This window comes from Mobula hypostoma, chromosome 1 (assembly GCF_963921235.1).
Source record: "Mobula hypostoma chromosome 1, sMobHyp1.1, whole genome shotgun sequence".
Classification (NCBI taxonomy): Eukaryota; Metazoa; Chordata; class Chondrichthyes; order Myliobatiformes; family Myliobatidae; genus Mobula; species Mobula hypostoma.
Window position 1 is genome coordinate 163945127 of NC_086097.1, and position 12701 is coordinate 163957827.

At 43.6% G+C, this 12701-nt stretch overlaps 1 protein-coding gene across 9 annotated transcripts in view; it reads left to right on the top strand.

Moving 5' to 3' along the window:
• LOC134351958 (receptor-type tyrosine-protein phosphatase mu-like) overlaps positions 1-12701 on the top strand; it is a 1067206-nt gene that overhangs the window by 643373 nt on the left and 411132 nt on the right. The window lies entirely within an intron of this gene.

The window sequence follows — 12701 nt, forward strand, 5'->3', positions numbered from 1 at the left end:
ATGGTGTGTTAGGCTGAGTCGTCAGAGGTTGGGGTGGTGCAGTGGCCCCCACCCTCTGGACAGCGAACCGATACCGATCCGCGAAGCATGCAGCGGTCCTGCGGTGCCCAGGGCGCGCCCAACACATCTTTAAGAAAAAAGCCGAAATAAACAAGCTAATTAATTAGGTGCTGCCCGGCATGTAAATGTCGGCCCAGATCGGAGGCAACACAATCGGCAATCATCTCTGATCTGGGCCGACATTTACGTGCTGGGCGGCACCTAATTAATTAGCTTGTTTATTTCTGCTTTTTTTCTTTAAGATGTGCTGAGTGCCTCCCGGCTACCGCTGCATTCTCTGCGGATCTGTATCTGTCCGTGGCCCGGGGTTTGGGGTGGTGGGACTCTGGGGTGTCATCTCGTCATCTGTTTCCATGAGGGTAGGCAGGTCATCTTCTTCTGTGTCTGGCGGCCTCGATGTCAAAGGTCGAGGTTGGTCGTCTGCTGTGGCTGATGTGGAAGGTTTGCTTGACTGCTTAGCCTCGCGCATTTTTAGATCATACAGTTCTTTGTAAGCACTCAAACCATCCTGCAAATATGCCCTAAACTGACATACTCTTTCAGAATTAAAGTCGTACTTTATTATTGCAGTGATAATCTCGCGTAGTTGCCTCACGTTCAGTTCCTGGACGACTTCAGTTTCGCTATTGCATTCGGTTTTGATTGTTATCCTTTCCTCTTCCAATTGCATCAGCTCTTCATCTATCAGTTCTTGGTCATGGGATGCAAAACCCTCTTCAACATCATCTTCATCAACTTCCACAAGCCAAACTCACTTTGTCCTTACTTCATTCACCACAATTGAAATGCTTAATTATGTCTAGTTTTATGCTAAGTGTAACACCTTACGAGCTCTTTCAGGCTTTTCCAATACCTTAGAACTCATCTTGCAAACAGCTGCTCACAGGCGTGTGTTTAAGCAATGCTGGCAAGAATGCCGTTCTGAATCCGGGGGAGAGCGGCTGCTCGGGGCGCGCACTGCCTTTTTTTTCCGCACGCTGCTTTTTTTTCGTAACAGTGAAAACACCTTCTGTTAGCAAAAACAGGGAACTAATGTAGGTCTTTTGTAACAGTGAGGTTTCATAAAGCGAGCGTTCGAAAAGCGGGGGACTCCTGTATCTCTCTCCCCTTCTGAAGAAAAACAGGTAGGTAGCCATCTCAGGTACATTTTAAAACATCCTCATTGCCACTGTAATCTTTTGTAACTGCTGAAACTAATGGAAAGAAAAACACAGGAGCTGGGATAATGGCCTACTTAGCTTTTTCTTTAGTGAGGCACTCACATATGATATGGTGGCATAACAACATACGCCATTTACACACTTCTTGAGTATAACCCATAATAAATTATATAAACAATAAAGAATGCCTCATCAAACAATATTTACAATATTACTAAAATATTTAATACATTACACTAAGGAAATTTAGAATTTTCCCAATGACTCGGACCAATTTTTACGGATGTATCACAAACCACCCTGCATCACAGCTTGCTCTGCCCAAAAACTTAAGAAACTGCAGGGAGCTGTGCATGTATCCACCCCTCTTCTGGCTGTGTTTACCCTTCCCAGTGCCTTTGGAAATCAGGCAACCCCTCCCATCCAGGTTATTCTCTCCTCACCCTTCTTCCACTGGCCAGAAGATACCAAAGCTTGTAAGCACATACTGTACTACCAAGCATAAGGTTCTGCTTCTATCCTGCTGTTATGAATAGACCTCTCATACATCAAATAAGGATGCAGTTTTGATCCCATATTCTACCTTGTGGTGACCCTTGCATTTTATTTATTTCCCTGCACTTTATTTTCTCTGTAGCTACAACCCAATCTTTGCTAATTTTGTTTTCTTTTTACTACTTCAGTGTAATTAAGTATGGCATGATCTCTGTCTGGGAGGCACTCAAACTAAAGCTTTCTGCTGTATCTTAGTAAATATGACAATAATAAACCAATATTAATACCTTTAGCTGGTAGACACAGCAGTAATGCTATATGAGTGTTTAAGCTTGTGAATGGACTGTTGATGTAGTGGATAACAGGGATGAGTGTTTCTCTTCACTGTCTGGCAGTAATCTGATGGAGGGGATCAGGGCCTGTGTAGAGTGCTAAAGCAGGAATGACTGTAATTGCAGTATTATCGACTTTGTGAGATTAGCACTAGGGCAATGAAGATGAAAACCAACCTCATGCTCGAATACCAATTGGATTTGATTCATTCTCCATAAATTAACTCCTAGGCATGAGATAAGCAACCCAGAACCTCAAATAACTGTCCAGGATTAGAAATGCATCTCTCCATATTTATAGCACACAAATAACTCTGTGTATGTATGTAAGATGTGTTATATGACTCTCACTGACACTTTTATGAAATGCACAGACATATTCATACATAAATGCATTCAGTATACAGTTGGTTAGTGGTTCATTTATCTTGAGAACTTTCTCACAGGAACACAGTAAGCTTCAATACAACAGTCAGACAGAGCAATCAGATCTGACACTTCATCCACCATCATCAGCAATACAAAATGACAGACGTTTTAAAAAATGCAGATGCTGGAAATTTGGAATAAAAACTGAAAATGCTGGAAACACTCAAAGTTAGGCAGCATATGAACCAGAACTAGTGTATCATGTTGAAAGCCCTTCACTTACTCTGATGATGGGTCCTCAACTTGAAACATTAATAATATTTCTCTTCCCACTGATTCTTCCTGACCTGTTTCCAATATGTTCAGCTTGCATTTACATAGCGTGTTTCACATCATGTGAGCAACACACTAAAAGCTGGAGGAACTCAGAGGGTCAGACACCATCTATGGAGACAAATTGACAGTAACATTTCAGCTTGAGATCTTTCATCCGGACTGGCTCTGAGTTTGTCCAGCTTTTTGTGTGTGGTTCCAAGTTCCAGTAAATGCAGTCTCTTGGGTCTCCTTACAACTTCTGATGCAATGTAGTAAATATGAGTGTGATAATAACGAGATAAACTACTTCAAATTATTGACAGAGGAAAAAGTATCAGTTAAAATGCTGTAAGTATTCCTTTGCTTTGATATAGTCTCCTGGGATTTCTTTTGAATGCTTATGAGACCAGTTGGGTTCTTGGTTTAACACTGCATTGTAAGATGACACTTCTGACAGTGCGGTAAATGCTCCACTCTGATGTTTGGAGAAATACAGTACTTGCAATATTCTTACTCTGAGGGCACTGATGGACAGGTCCTCCACCACTGGTTCCTCCTTGGGGAGCAACAGGGATTGGTAATCATGAAGCACTTCAAAGGGTGACAGAGGAGGTATGTAGATTGTGGGACATCTTGGCCCAGAGCAGATACTTCTTCCTGTGGAAAGGTTAGAGACAGTGAAGCATTGCAGAAACTACTGCACCTGCTGATTGCCTCTTTCTGACTATTCATTGGTCTGTGGATGATAGCCAGAGGACAAACTCAGTGAATGGTGGAGAACAGAGCAGAAGGCTCTCCAGAAGCGGGAGATGAATTGTGGGCACCTGTCCGACACAATGCCCTCGAGTATGCTGTGGAGGCGAACTACACGTTGGAGAATCAGGTCTGCCTTCTCGGTGGCTGTTGGAAGCTTGGGGAAAGCAGTAATGTAGGTCAGCTTGGAGAACCAGTCCACCACACTCTGAATCAGCATGGCCCAATTGGTAGGCAGCAAACCCATGATAAAATCCTTGACCACGTGGGAACACAGGCATCAAGAGACTGACCAGGGCCACAGGAGGAATTGGAATGAGCACATTCAAGGCAGGCTGTGATGAATTGATGTACATCTGTGATTATAGTAGGTCACCAGAACCAGGGTCACAAAAAATCCAGACACCATAGTGCATCTGGATGGCCAGAGTGGGCCCACTCAAGTGCCTCACAGTGCATGGCCACCGGCTCATACCCATGGTTGTCAGGTGTGTCAGCTGGAGCAGGCTCGTGCTGTAGGACCTGGCAGATCTGGTTCTCGACATCCCAGATGATCAGGGTGAGAATCTAGGAGGATGTAATTATAGAAACATAGAAACATAGAAAATAGGTGCAAGAGTAGGCCAATCGGCCCTTCAAGCCTGCACCGCCATTCAGTATGATCATGGCTGATCATCCAACTCGGAACCCTGTACCAGCCTTCCCTCCAAACCCCCTGATCCCCTTAGCCACAAGGGCCATATCTAACTCCCTCTTAAATATAGCCAATGAACTGGCCTCAACTGTTTCCTGTGGCAGAGAATTCCACAGATTCACCACTCTCTGTGTGAAGAAGTTTTTCCTAATCTCAGTTGAGGTATAGGCTGAGGGTTGATATCCATTTCAGCTGGGTCAAACCATTGTGACAGGGCATCTGCCTTGGTGTTCTTGGAGCTGGGGCCTTAGGAGATGGTGAAGTTGAAATGCTTGAAGAAGAGGGCCCAGCCAGCCTGAGGTGGGTTGACTTGGCAGGTCTGTGTAATGGATGAGAGGTTCTGGTTGTCAGTCCAGATCAGGAAGGGGTCAGTGTTTCACATCAGCCAGTGTCTCCATTCCTCCAAGGCTATTGGATGGTGAGTAGCTCCAGGCCCCTACTCCATAATGGAACAGTATAGAATTGAATTTGTACAAGACAGTGGCAGATGGATTTGTCTTCCCATCTAGTCCTCACTGAGAGAGGATAGCCGCGGCACCCACTTCTGATGTGTCCACCTCAACCACAAAATGTCTGGAGGGGTTCAGATGGCAGAGAATGGGAGCAGTGGTAAAGTTCCTTTTGAGCTCCACAAAAGAGTGGTACGTGGCTGCAGCCCAGGTTATCCATGAGGTAGGTGACTTGATCAGGGAGGTGAGAAGAGCAGCAATTTAGCTGTAGTTTCTGATTAAGACCATAAGACCATAAGACAAAGGAGCAGAAGTCAGCCACTCGGCCCATCGAGTCTGCTCTGCCATTTTATCTTGAGCTGATCCATTCTCCCATTTAGACCCACTCCCCTGCCTTCTCACCATAACCTTTGATGCTCTGGCTACTCAGATACCTATGAATCTCTGCCTTAAATACACCCAATGACTTGGCCTCCACTGTTGCCCGTGGCAACAAATTCCATAGATTCACCACCCTCTGACTAAAACAGCAGCAGAAGTTGTAGAAGCTCAAGAAGTGTTGTAGATGTTTGAGGGATGACAGTCAACAATGCCACGTATGTTCTCTGGGTCCATGGCCATGCCTTGGGGTGAAAGGATGTACCCCAGGAAGGAAATTACTGAGGTGTGGAACTGACATTTTTCTAACATGCAGTACAATTGGTTTGAGGAGACAGTGAAGGACTGATCGGATGTGACAGATGTGATCTTGTGGGTCCTTGGAAAAGATGAGGATGTTGTCGAGGTAGATAAACACATACCTGTGATTAAACCCATTGATGAAGGCTTGAAAATGGCTGGACTGTTGGAAAGTCCAAAATACATCGCATGTTTTCATAGAGGCCAGTGGGTGTGATGAACACCGTCTTCCACTCATCTCTCTGGCAGATGTGAATCAGGTTCCACATGCTCTGTAGATCCACTTTGGTGAATACCTGAGCCTTGCGGAGTGCTTTGAATACACTACCCTCTATCCATCAAGGTCATTTCTTAATCGTGATTTTGTTGAGTCCACGGTAGTCAATGTAGCGATAAAGACACTCATCTTTCTTCTCGACAAAGGAGAATCCTGCACCGACTGGAGACTGGGATGGTCGAATGAAGCCATGCTGTAAGACTTCAGCAATGTAGTTATTCATGGCTTGGGTCTCAAGAGAGGAGAAGGACAACAGCCAACCTCAAGGAGAGGTGATGCCCTGGAGGAGGTTGATTATGCAGTGGTGTGGTCTGTGAGGCAGCAGAGTGCTAGATTCCCCTTTATGAAGGCAGTGGCTAAGTTGTGGTATTCCAGTAGGAGTTTGGTGAGGTAGAAAGCTTCCAGTCTCCATAGATTTACAGGAAAGGTCAACTGAGGTGACAGGCAGATGGTCCAGCAGGTGGGTCCTGTACTCAGCAGTGAACTGGACGACCAGGTGAAGTGAGGCTCAGGAGTAGAGAGCCAAGATGAGAGAAATGCTGGGTGAGTCGAAGAGGAGGAATTGGGTGGACTCGTGGTGCTTTCTGGTGCTCGTGTACAGGCCAGGTGCCCACTCTGACCATCCCAGACCCCAAAGGTATCTGTCAGTGGTCATCATGCAAAAGGAGTGAGAGGTAGGCTCGGTGGAGCGTCCAAGCTGCACACACACACAGAATTCAGTCCAGAAAGTTACCTGCAGTGCCAAAATCCTCCAGAACCTCCTGTTGTGTGTAGGGCTGTCAGGGTGTGGAGGAGTACAGAGAGGGAGTTCGGCCATGAGGCTGAGAGGCCATGCTGGTAATAGGCCAGCTGCACTCCGCTGTGACGGTCCTGATTCCACGGTGTAATCCATCACCGAGCACAATCCTTGATGCAGGCGAAGTATCTGGTCTGATGCCCCCCTCCCACTTCCACTTCAGATGGTCAAAAACCTGGTACATCTCAGTGGGAAACGCCTCATATTTATTGCAAATAGTGGCTTCATTGTCCCAGTTCGCAGTGGTCCAGGTCAGAGCTGTCCCTCCTCACCATCAGTCAAGAGAAAGATGTCTAAGGCAATCTTGGCTCAGTCCATAGAATACAGAGCTGGCTGGAGCTCAAAGTGTAAGACACACTGGGACAGAAAGTTGTAGCACTGGGTTGGGAATCCGTTGAAGTTTTTGGTTTTCAGAATCAGGAGCTCAAAAGGAGGACTTGGACTGTTGTGGGGTTTCTGTATCGAGACAGAGAGTTGGAAGAGAATGGTGAGCAGATGGTCAGTGGTTTCCTGCTGCTTCTGGATCTTGTGGTCATGTCAACGGACAACTTCCTTGAGGTGAGCAAACTCTAATGGGTCAATCAATCACATCCTGTCAGGAAATATAGAGGAGGCTTGACCCACACACAGAGTAGCAGAGAATATTGAGCAGTGAGCAGTCACTTTAATAATAAGCTGCAAAATAACAAGCCACAAGGGGCTACAAAACAAGAGAGAACAGATACTGAACATAACAAGGTAACTGAAGGCAAGAGCAACTGGTTGAGGCTGGCTGGTTTGTCTGAGTGAACAAGGATTGAGGATGAGAACTGGGGCTGCAGGTGATAAAGTTGGTAATGAGTAGCAGGTGTCTCCTGTTACTAGGAGAAGCCTTCATGTGCAGGCCTGGCAGGTCCAGATTGTGGGCCTGAGAAAGAGTTGGGCTTACAGACATCCCACCCTGCAAAACCTCATTTCAGGGAGGTAGCACCCCCATCCCCCACAACCCCATACCCCATATACCCCCCACCGGTCGACCTCCAAGGGTGTATGTAATACTTTGTTTAGTGATTTTGTCTAATCTGTAAACCAAGTTTGGGTACATGCAGAAAATGTGACATTAAAATATGTATATATTATATTATCATGTTTATTCTATTACAACTTTAAGCAATCTACAGGGAGTTTGGCCTCATCATGTAGGACATCAATAGAGTAGCTCCTTAGCAGCTAGCCAGGTAGTTTAAATAACGTTAGCTATGCAAATGAACGAATGACACCTGTTAAACTCACCTCAACATGTCTTTTACATTTTAACCCACCATGGGCAATAGAAAAGTCACTGTTGCAAACAGTGCAGTGAGCAACACTGTCATTATTCTTGAGGTCAACAGTAAAGCCCGCCCACAGAGAAAACTGGTAGGTCTACTTAGCACGAAGAGAGACCAATCAGGATGCTCGCTATCTCTCTCAAAAAAAATCGATTTTTGGGATATTGTATATAATTTCCAGGCGTCAGGGAGCCGCTATCAATATGTGGGAGACTCCTGGAACTTCCGGGAGAGGTGGGATATCTGGGCTTGAGAGTTCCAGAAATCAGGAACATGGTTCAATATACAGCTGAACTGGGACCTAGAGTGCTTTTATATTTCCTGCTCCCTTTAAGCTTACCAGATTTATTTGAAAATTTATTACTCAGCTGTGTAACATGCAATGGAAGAGAAATAAATAATGTTTGAGTAATAATGGAACGACTTCCCACAGTTTAGAAAACCTGCTGGCCCTGTACTAGCAAGGACTCTCGATTATTAGAGTTTGGCAAATGTAGATAAGGGAAAAGGGTAGGCAATTTATAGAAGGATCAAGCTGAGGTAAGCAGCAGGGAAGCCTATCTCAGTGTGAAGCAGTATCTTTGGGAATGGAAAAATAAAAGAAAAACAATGAAACTAAATAGCAAGCACAAAGGTCTGTGTGTTTGTGAAGTGCAAATAGGCATTGGCAATGTAAATTATTGTTGGTTGCCATTGCTAAATAGCTGCAAAACCCTGGGCTGTAGTCACCTCTCATTTTTGGTCTAGCTGATTTCAATGGAGCACGTTAAACAGCATTTATGCTAGTTTTCATGTCTCATGTATTAGTGATGGTTTGGAAGGTAAACTGAAATGTGATTTTGGAACATGTCCCTTGGCTGATGCATGTTCTCAAAATCTTTTCTTTAACTTCAATGGAGACTGTTTCCAGCCAGGTTCTCTCAGGCTATGATATTGAAGCACAGACATGTTAGAGCAGCAGTTCACTCCACAAGAGACTGCCTACAAACCTGTTTCTAATAACCATCTGCTTGTTATTAGCTTCACTGACCGCTGGCAGTGGGGGTTTTCCTGTCTTTGCCAAAGCCACAGGTTCAATTCCACAGCACCTGTTCTATTTGTAATTTTTTAATTCCAACAAACATCACTCCTGTAACTTCTAACTAATGATTCCAAATCCCATTCTCATCAGAAGTCTAGGAAAGTGTTGAGATGTACACTGCAGCTAGAATAACAACATTCAAAAAGGAAATGGATGTATGCTTGGAAAAGCAAACATATTGCAGGGATGTGGGGAAAGAACAGAGCAGTGGGCTGAATTAAACCATTTTTATTCAGAAACCTAGCGTAAACATGATGGGTTCATGCTCTTATAAAGACAGCTAGTATACATCTGCTTCAAACACAGGGACTCACCAGAAGGAAGAAAGAGCTAGCAAATTGTGATGTGAAACTTTGGCATGATGATGTCTGGCTCTTTATTAGATGTAAGAGATCCCATATTACTATTTGGAAGAGAAGAGGAGTTATTCCTGGTGTCCTAGCCAATCATTATCTCCTTATCTGCCAGTGCAAAATGCGATTTTTAAATTATATTTGAGCCATTGTGGGAGATCATTTTCCAAATTTGCCACTGTTCTTCCTAAACAGCAATCACATTCCTAAAATACTTCACAAACAAGAAAAAATCTGCCGATGCTGCAGATCCAACACATACAAAATGATGGAGGAACTCAGCAGGCCAGGCAGCAACTATGGAAAAGGCTACAGTCAACATTTTGGGCCAAGACCCTTCAGCAGGAATGGGATACTGAAATACTTCATTGGGTGTAAAATGCTTGGGAATATCAGCAAAGGCACATAAAAGTTACTTAGTAAATCCAAGTCCTTCATTTCTACTGCCCTGATCTCTGATCAGGTTCCAGAAGCAGATCCAAGTAAGATTTGTTGTCTAGAGTCACAAGGTAGAGGAACTTCACAACAGCAGCCTCTTGTAAATGGCAGAACATCCTAAAATAGTTTATCAAGAGGCTTGTAGGAGGTGAAGTGGTGATCAAGTGGCACTTGATAGTTGGTACAGACACAATGGGCCGAAGGGCATGTTTCTGCACTGTATGACTCTATGGCTCATCTAACAGGGAATGATGAAAATGACCATATTATTCGGAGATCCGTCAACGTATATTTTAAAGTTATTGGTACACTTGTGCCGAGCTTAGTATGCAAGTTACATTCTCAGGAGCCAAGAAAAAATGGAATCAGCATGAGAAGGCGTCATTACTGTACGACATATTAAAGGATGCTTCACTGAAGCTGCTATTGTGCGGATGTTGTTTGTCCGCAGCCAAAGCCCGCAATCAGTGAGTCAGTCAGGCTGAGGCTGTGAGCCCCCTACTGAGACGTGGAGATTGCTGCCTGCAGTCTCCACATCCTCAGGAGTCACAGAAAGCCTCTAGAGTGCGTCTAGGTGTAATTCATTGCTGGATCTGTGCTAAATCAATGGCACAGCCACACTGTCGGTGAAGCATCCCTAGATATGCCATGCTATAATGACCCCTTTTAGTGTCGATCCCATTTTCACTTGGCTCCTGGAAATGGACGTAACTTGCATACTAAGCAAGGAACAGTGCACCAATGACTTTAATGTATACCCTTTTGTTTTTGACCTCCTGCAAAGGGATACAGGTCCTTGCTAATTACTGTATCTGAGCCCTTCACAGCTTTATAATAAGTCTCTTCTCAGTTCTTTTGTTCAATGAAACAACATGTATTTATCCATTATTTATTCACAGGTACAATTATCCTGTCCAGTGTGATGACCAGAACTATACACAGCATTTGAACTGTGGATTAATGTTATATTCTGCTGGCACTTACATTCTAGCTGTTGGCTAATAATGGGAAGCATTCTAGTTGGCTGTAAGCATTGAGCTGGTCTGCTGCCTTCAAGGACAGAGTCTCATCATCTCTTTATTGACATTATTCAATACCCTCCCATTTATTGTATATGCACTTGCTGTGAGTACTTTCTTATAAGCATTCCCACATATTTCTCTGATTTAAATCCCATTTTACACTTTTCTCCCTATTGACTTTCCAGCACTCTACAACTTTCCTCCTCTCTGTCAAACACACAGCCAGTTTTTGCATCATTTGCAATCGTACCTATTGTGGCTACTATATTTAGGTCTAAATTGTTGATATATGTTATAGAAATAAGAGACCGAGTGCCCAGCCAAGTGGAACTCATTGGTAATAGTCTTCCAGTCAACACAGTACTGTCAAAGATTATTCTTTGTTTCCTGCTTCCCAGCTAATTTTGGATCCAATTTGCTGCTTTCCTCTGCCAAGAGCTTTACTAACAATCTATTAGATCACATCAGAGATTCTGACCTCATCAACCTCCTTGCTCCCTTCTCAAAAATTCAGTCAAGTTAGTTAGAGACAATTTGTGCCAACTGTCACGTTTTCCCTTTGAATGAACTCAACTAATTTCCAAAGTTATCAGCAATTAGTTCATTTATCCCTGCCTCCAATTTTAAACAACAGTATAATGTTAGCAATTCTCCAATCCTCTGGCACCATAGCTACAGTCAGTGAACACTGAAAAATTATAGTGAGAGAATTTACTATTTCATCCATTGTTTCTTTCAACAACCTGGGATATACTTCATCAGGGTCTGATGATCTATCCATTTTCAAAGATGTAAAAACCTATAAATACTCTTTTGCAGTGTTTTTTTTGCATCCAATATACTGCAATCATCAGCCTGAACATCAGCATCAATGTACCTCCCTCTTCTGTGAAGGCAGTTTCAGAATATTCATTAACATTTCCAATCTTTTATCTTTTAGTCCCTTGATCAGCTCTAATTTTTCCATAAGTTATCGATTGCACCTTATATGCTTACAAAATGTATTTTGATTTTTATTGATTTAATTTGCATTTCCACACTTTCCCAATTTCCCTGTTAACTTCACTTCTATGTATTCCACATGCTCCTGGGTTCCACATCAAAATACCAGGGGACCCAAATCTGTGCGGATGGGGGAGGATGAGGTGATCGGGGTTCTCTCTGGAGCCCTGGTTAGCTGCACACATTACAGTGTCTTAACCATCCATAAATTCAGGGTCCAATAGATGTTCGCTGCCAGAAACTTGCTGGCGAGGGCCTGTGTTCATATTGGTTTATTGCCGTATGTACTGAGATGCCGTGACAAACTTTTGTTTGTGTGCCATCCATGTAGACCATGTCATACATAAGTACATCGAGGTAGAAACAGAATGCAAAATGTACTATTGCAGTAACAGAGAAAATGTAGCGCAGGTAAATAATGTAAAGTGGCAGGGTCACGACTAGGGAGGTTGGGGGATCAAGAATTTGGCTTTAGAGCTGGTGAGAAGACTTTAAACTAGGTTGGCAGAGGAATGGAAACCGGAGTGATGAGGCTGACGATGGCCCGGCTGGTAGAGAAGTTGATGCAGTGTGTATTGAGACTGTGGATGGATGAGCAGATGACAAGGAGATTTCGAGTCATTGGGATGACGTGAAGTGAACATGGGGCAAAATCGAAAAGGGTGATGAATACTGGACTGAAAGTGTTATGTTTGAATGCATGCAGTTTACAAAGTAAGGTAGATAATCTAGTAGTGCAGTTAGAGATTGGTAAGTACAACGTTGTGGGCATCACTGAGATGTGGCTGAAAGAAGATATATTAGGGAGCTTAACATCTAAGGATACACATTGCATTGAAAGGACAGGCAGGTAGGCAGAGGAGATGTGATGGCTCTGTTGGTAAAAAAAAATTAAATCAAATCCTTAGAAAGAGGTAACATAGGATCAGAAGTTGTAGCATCCTTGTGATTAGAATTAAGAAACAAGAAGGGTGAAAAGACCCTGAAGGAAGTTACATACAGTACTGTGCAAAAGTCTGAGGCACATATATATATAGTGAGGTTGCCTAAGATTTTTGCACAGTACTGCACAATGTGGAGCAGTGAATGAGTTTGTAAATCTGGCGGGAGCGAAGGA